Source organism: Trichosurus vulpecula, chromosome 6 (assembly GCF_011100635.1).
Source record: "Trichosurus vulpecula isolate mTriVul1 chromosome 6, mTriVul1.pri, whole genome shotgun sequence".
Classification (NCBI taxonomy): domain Eukaryota; kingdom Metazoa; phylum Chordata; class Mammalia; order Diprotodontia; family Phalangeridae; genus Trichosurus; species Trichosurus vulpecula.
This window is the reverse complement of record NC_050578.1, coordinates 138609403-138616714: the sequence shown is the minus strand read 5'-3', so window position 1 is coordinate 138616714 and position 7312 is coordinate 138609403. Positions and strand designations below refer to the sequence as shown.

Genomic DNA, 7312 nt, shown 5'->3' with positions numbered 1-7312 from the left:
AATTGTGAAATGGATAATTTATATTAAATTTAAAAGGTTTTATACAAATAAAACCAATGTAGCCAAGATCAGAAGGAAAGCAGAAAATTGGGAAAACATTTTTATAGACAGTTTCTCAGATAAAGGTCTCATATTTCAAATATATAAAGAGCTTCATCAAATCTGTAAGAATACAAGTCATTCCCCAATTTATAAATGGTCAAAGTATATGGACAGGTAGTTTTCCAACGAAGAAATCAAAACAATTTATAGTCACGTGAAAAAATGCTCTAAATCATTATTGATTAGAGAAATACAACTTTGGGATACCATTTTACATTTATCAGATTGGCTAAAATGATAGAATGGGAAAGTGACAAATGTTGGAGGGGATATGGAAAAATTGGGACACTAATTCACTGCTAGTGGAACTGTGAACTGGTCCAACCATTTTGGAGAGTAATTTGGAATTATGCCCAGAGTTATAAAATTGCCTATACTCTTTGATCCAGGAATACCACTATTAGGTCTATTTCCTAAGATGATAAAGGAAAAAGGAAAAGGATTTATAATATGTATAAATTATAAATAATAATTTATAAAATATTTATAGCAGCTATCTTTGTGGTGGCAAAGAACTAGAAATTGTGGGAATGCCCATCAATAGGGGAATTGCTGAACAAATTGTGATATACGATTGTAATGGAATACTACTGTGCTATGAGAAATGATGAGCTCGATGATTTTAGAAAAATATGGAAAAACTTGCACAAAATAATGAAGAGCAAAACAAGCAGAACCAGGAGAACATAACAGCATTATTGGGTTTTTTGAATTTTTATTTTTTAGCATTACTGTTTTAAGAACAACTTTCAGTGACTAGGTCATTTTGACTACTATAAATATCATAATTAACCACAAAGGACCTATGAAGGAAGATGCCGTCTGCATCCAGAGAAAGAACTGATAAATAGAAGTATGTATAGTTTGGATCTACATACATATACATATTTGTGTCTAGGGCAGGGCAGGAGGAGAAAAAGTTACATGATTATTATATATTTAAAAGGAAATGCAAGTTGTACATAATGGTTTTGCAGTTTTGTGTGCAATCCTCTTTTTTTTCCGATTCCACTTTGTTGTGGAAATGCTTGTTTTATTTCTTATGTTCAGAATAAACATTTTTTAAAAACCAAAAGAAAGAAAAGTGAAAAAAAGCTGTTTTATTAACAAACAGAAAAAGTAGGCAAATAGATTTCCAGCTGGGTATTATACCAATAAGGTTCTTGTATACTCCGTTATATACAGGTATACTTTATTACTTATATGGTTTTAGTCAGAAAACCATTGTATTTGAATTGGAAAAAAATAAACACATATACAGGTATTTTCCTTGATTTTAGAGAACTTGTTCATCACTAAGCTTGACTTCCTACAGATGAGCATTTTCTGCTTGCTAATAAAATCTATTAGCCCAGAGAAGAGGCTAAGAAATACTGCCCTCTCGCCTCCCACGGCCCCTACACTCTACTATCCTTGGCCTATGGGCACTAATGTTTCTTCATAGACTCAGGCTCAAGGACTATAGAAGAAATTAATAAAGCTAAAATAGTTTAAGTTTGGCCTCTGAACCCTCCTGAGCCATACATGTTATACACCCTGAAAAAGGTAAAAATTGGTCAAAACAAATAAACAACATTTTAACCCATATGAGAGAGCAAGACCTCTCTCTGAATATGAAGAAGGACCAAAAGCTCCATCCTTGGGTTGTTGCTTCCTCCCTTACCTCCTTACCAGACATTGATGTTTATACTGGTGGGATCTGAAGCCGGAGACCTACTAATGTTTAGATGGACACGTCCCAGCTGGAGGCACTTTAGGGGTCCTTAGCAGCCATGCTTCTGCCCACTTGAGGCCAAGGACCAACTACACCTATATACCATACTACATTACTAACCAACTATATTATACCTACTTACATCCCAATAAATTTAGTTTCAGGCATGTAAACATTGTGCAAGGGCAATCTTGTTTTTCTGGTGCAGCTGTTGATACCACATCACTATATCATTAGAGAGTATTTGCTATCAATTGGTAGGGAAAACCATTAAACGAAACTTATCCCAATTCAGTCTAACCATTATACTGGGGGCTTTCCTTTAGATCTCTTGACACTGTATGATATAATGATGCATGTGGACTATTGTAGTAGCACCGGGCTTACCAGGCCAAAGTGTGGTACCTTAGGTTCTATGTTAGAATGAAATGAAACACTCACAGATCTGACAGTTACCAAAAGGAGATTTTCTTGGCTGTCGCAATAGGAGAATATTCGGCAAAGACATATAACAAGGATACCATATTGATTCAGCTAAATTCCGTTGCTGTGTCTCTGTGCCTTTCATGGCAGTCCAGAGTTGGTTTTTGTACTCAGGCAACTGTGAAGTCTCATCAACAGTCTGGGTGTTTGTCCCCTGAGCCAATTAAATCTTGATGTGAGTTACTTTTCTAGGAGAAACTAACCCAACCTGCCCGGACTTTGGCCTTAGGATATTGGTCCACTCTAGCTATCCATTGGTTATCCTTCAGTTTCACTACCTGACCAATGTACCTCCTTTCCCATTCCTACATTATTCTAATAATATTCTGGATTCCACATCTCTTTGCAATTCTCTGTTGATAATTTATTACAGTCTCCTTATGCCCACTGCGAACCTACTGGGGCTAATTATTATTGCCAACTAGGTGCTAAGTACAGCTTTTTCTACCTCCTGGAGGAGCACAAATGCCAACACTGATTGATATTTAGCTATTTTTGACTCTTTGTGACCCCATTTGGGGTTTTCTTGGCAGATCCTGGAGTGGTTTGCCATTTCATTCTCCAGCCCATTTTACAGATGAGGAAATTGAGGTAAACACGGGTGAAGCAACTTGCCCATTGTCATACAGCTAGTAAGTGTCTGAAGCCAGATATGAACACAGGAAGATGACTCCAAGCCCAGCAGCACTCTATCCACCGTACCAATGAATGCCATCAGTAGCCATTAAATATTGGTACTCCAGTTATGATTCTGGAAGAGCTTGGGGGCTGATTTTTTTATTATATAAAAATTAAATAGGAAAAAAGGAATCATTTTGAGTTTGATATAAAACAAACAAGGGGGAAGGACTAAAGTTAAAAAGAGCTAAAATTACTTGAATGCCAAATAGTTAACAGAGTACTTGGTTTTTCCTAGTATATCATAAGACAAATGAAACTTCTTTTTTGAAGTGATTTTTTAGCTCTGCTCAGATTTTGCCAGCTTTGAGTCCTCGAGTTATAGCTTTCCTGAAATTGGCTTGGTTGTTTTGTGCTAAAGTAAATTAAGTAACTCACTGCTGTGGTGACATCACATGCCTCAGCAACCTAAAGCAAATGTGGCTGGACCGGATCTTATCCTGGGAAAGACGAGATAGTGACGGGAGAAGCTAGAAACCAAGACGCTTCCTCTTATGGATGGCAGATTTTATTAAAAATTTGAGAATCTTGGGTTCAGTTTAGTGCCTGTGTGTTTGAACTAATCCAGAAGTCTGCAGACCTAACACTCTACATAGAGATTTGACATTTGCAGCATGACAGAGAGTAGAATCTTATGTATTTGGAATTATGAAAGTATAATACAAAATACAGTCAGGGCCGCTTTCTTAAATTTCTAGCAGAGATCTTTTGATTTTAATAGACATTAAGCGTTCATAAATGGTGTCAATGCCCAAATGAAGGACTCAAAGCCCACTTGCAAAAGGCTCTAACATAAACTCTGGCTTAGACAGTTTTAAATTTCACATGTTGCCTCTGAATCTTGGCTTATCTTATAATCACCCCTCCAATGGTCTTGTTTCCATGTCTTGCCAGTGGGAAGCACTGGAATGATCCGGCATTCTACCTCTGTGTACTTCCATATGTTGCTTCTCACTTTCCTCACCTCCTTCTCCCAAACTCAGATGCCTGCCCTCCACATCCTTCAATCTATAGTAGTTCTCTGTGTATTGTTAATGTCATTTCTTTTCTGGAGATATTTTTGTTCAGTCATTTCAGTCGTGTCTGACTCTTTGTGACCCCACTTGAGGTTTTCATTGCAAAGAAACAGGAGTGTTTTTCCATTTCCTTCTCCTGCTCATTTTGCAGATGAGGAACTGAGGCAAACAGGGTTAAGTGACTTGCCCAGGGTCACAAAGCTAGTAAGTTTCTGAGACCCAATTTGAATTCAGGTCCTCCTGACTCTAGGCTGTAGTTACCCCTTTCTGGAGATAGAAACTTAAAGCTTTATAATTTGGGGCAACCATGAGCAATAAAAGTCAATATAAAGTTTGTATCAATACACATAGAGATGTCAGTTCTGTGGGAAGAACGGTATTTTCTTTGTGCAGTAGGAGAAATATCCTAACCAACGTCCATGTGGGTTAGGCTACTTTTTCCTTACAATGTATTGATACCTTCTCCTTGTGACTTAGTTGGCTCAGAGGACCAAATGCTCATTCTGCTGTTGATGCCATTTCCTCACTGCCTGAGTACAAAGCAGCTATAAGGGGCACCAAGGGTCATTTAACACTTGGCTGGTGGTTGGAGATGGAAGTATCAGTCAGCTGAATCAACTCCAGGCCCATCTTTGTTGTTTATCCATCTCCTGCTACATCTAAGTAAATTTCCTTTTGATAATTATTGAATGTTCTATGCGGGTCTCATTTTGTTCCAATATTGACACTAATTACTAAGGGACTGGGGTGAGTTAGGTCCCTGATATGGCATTTGGAATAGGAAACACATTTGATGTGGAAGGATATACCGCAAAGCCCCTTTCAGGCCTTCACTAGGTGGTTCCTGGGCCTGGCATGCCTCTGTGTCTTTTCTCCACCCACTTATCTACATGGGAGACTACAAGAGGCTGGGGATTTAAAAAAAAACAGGGGTACCTTAGCCCCCAGAAATGTTTGGTAACAACTGGACAAATAATCATTACTTGGTATATAATTTAGGCTGCAGATGTTAAAATTGGTTAAGCATATGGAATGTTCACCACAAACCCCTGGTCCACAGTAAAGATGAAGAAGGGGAATCCAAAGACAAGACCAAGTGTAAGGGCATTGGTTAGCGGGGGCATGTGTGCTGTGTATCTCTTACTGGGAATATGAGAAGCTTCAGTAGTCAAGACGGAGGGAAAGAGACAGACTTTCTTTTTGGTCCCAGATAAGGGTTCCTCTTTTCTCTAAAACAGCCTGAGAGAGCATGGCAGTCCCTAGTTTCCTATCGTGGAACAGATAGGACAGGATTTCACTGACTTGGGAGCTGGTGACACAGCAGTATTCAGAAGGGTCTAGTGTCAAGCACCACCCATCAAAGACTCAGTCAAAGGGCTGCACTCGAGGACCTAGAAGGCCACATGTGGCCTCGAGGCTGCAGGTTGCCCAGCCCTGCCCTAGACACTCTCCCTAAAATGCAGCTATGGTTATGGCGAGGAGTGGGCATGCAGGTATAGGAACGTGGAGGGAAGACAGCGCCTGTGTTTCGGGTAACTCACAGCTCCGGATTGCATCCCCAAAGTCATTGGTCCATTCCGGAGCCCTAAGAGGCTGCTTCTCTGCTCGCTGCCCATTTGCCCATCCTCCCCACCTTTAACTGGGCAAGGGGTCCTCTCTCGACTCGGACATGACTTTCAGGAGCCCTTCCACTAAGGGCGCTGCAACTGCAAAGTCCATCCGGCGGGCTCTCTCTGGGTCAACGGCACAGCCCTGCGCTGACCTGGCTACTTCACTGTCTGGTCAGTCTGAAATTTACAGCCACCTCCGTCAGGGTCACCCAAGGGCTCCTCCGCTGGACAGTAGGGGCCGCTCCGCCCCACCCAAACCCGAGGGGACCTCCGAAGCCCCTGCCCCATTTTATTCATGGCAGATACTCCTGAGGGCAGCACGTGGAGGGCGAAGGGATGCCGGGAACCCGACGGCCCTTCCGCATCCTTCAACACGGGTAGGAGAGCATTGCTAACGGGGAGGTCTGGAGGGAGCCGCCAGGAGATGACGGACACGGGTCCGTGCGTCGACCTGCTACAGGTCGGCCTCCCCGGATCTATCGGGCACGCTTTTTCACCAGGTTCTCAAGCCCCGCTGGGTTGGCTCTGCATGATTTTTCGGCTTCACAGATGCGGGCACTGGACTTGGCACACGGTAAGCGCTTAATAAATGCTGATGACTTGCCGACTGAGAGGCTAAGTATCGGGAGGGGGGCTGGAACTGGGACCTTCCCGCCTCTGAGAGGGTTTAGGGAGGGTCCTACAGGCGCTAGGAGCTGGAGAAGCCCTGAAGGCCCACGCCCTCTTTGCAGCAGAGGATGTTTTCCGCCCAAGCCAGCTGTTCTCTTCTCAAACTGGGCAGCGCGGCTCCGCCCCCTCGCCAGCGTAGGCCCCGCCTCCCTCTCGCCTTGCTCCCGCCCCTAACCCCGCCCCATCGCCAGGCGCAGCCTCGCCTCGGCCCCACGCAGGCTCCGCCCTCAGCGAGCGCGCCGGTGGAGGGGCGGGGCTCGCCTCGCGACGTAGTCGTTGACGCGGCCGCGGCGGAGGCAGGCCCCGCCCCTCCGTCCACCTCTACCGGGCTGCCGTGGTCGCCGTCATCCTGGCCTCCTCCGCCCGCCCCCGCGCTGTCAGCGGCGGCCCCGGGCGGGACCAGGAGGGGGCGACGGGGCTGGGTCCGCGCCGTGCCGGGACCGAGGCGGCGGCGGGCAGACGCACAGCCAGGTGAGGGGGCCGGGCTCGGTCAGCGAGTCCACGGACAGCCCATGCGCGCCAGGCCGAGCCGGGCCGGGGGCTCCCGCCGCTCTTCGTGCCCTAGCGTCGGGGCCGGTGTTGGGAGGTGTCCCCGGGGCCTCGTGGGGGTGGGGAGGGGGAGCGTGCGCGCGGCCGTGCCCGGCACTCGTGCGCGCGCGGGGAGGGGGTGCCTCAGCCGGGGGCCTGGCGCGCGTGCGCGCGGAAAGGGGGTGGTACCCGCCGGGGCCCCGGCACCCCGCTGTGCGGAAGCCGGCCACCCCAGGCCTTAAGAATGAATGGGGGCGGGGCACGACGTGGGGTCCAGTGCTAGGAGAGCCTCTGGCCGCTCGCGGCGCACACCTGGTAAGCAGCTGGTGTCTCTTGGCTGCACCTGCGGCCAAGGCCCCGCGCCTCGGCTTCCCCGTCTTTAAAATGGGTATAAAAGCGCCGAGGCAGACGCCCCTTAAAGCGCCAGTTGTGACTGTGATTAGGATTATTATGATCGTGATTAATGTTGAGTCATCTGATTGAGCCAAGAAGGCGGGGACCAGACCCCTCCT

At 45.9% G+C, this 7312-nt stretch overlaps 1 protein-coding gene across 1 annotated transcript in view; it reads left to right on the top strand.

The window, feature by feature from the left end:
* The first annotated feature begins 6673 nt into the window (after nt 1–6673).
* The window catches only part of KIAA1109 (KIAA1109 ortholog), a 211491-nt gene continuing 210852 nt past the window's right edge, over nt 6674–7312 (top strand). The window contains exon 1 of the mRNA XM_036763063.1: nt 6674–6743. The gene's annotated coding sequence lies outside the window, so the exon portion shown is untranslated. The remainder of the gene's footprint in view (nt 6744–7312) is intronic.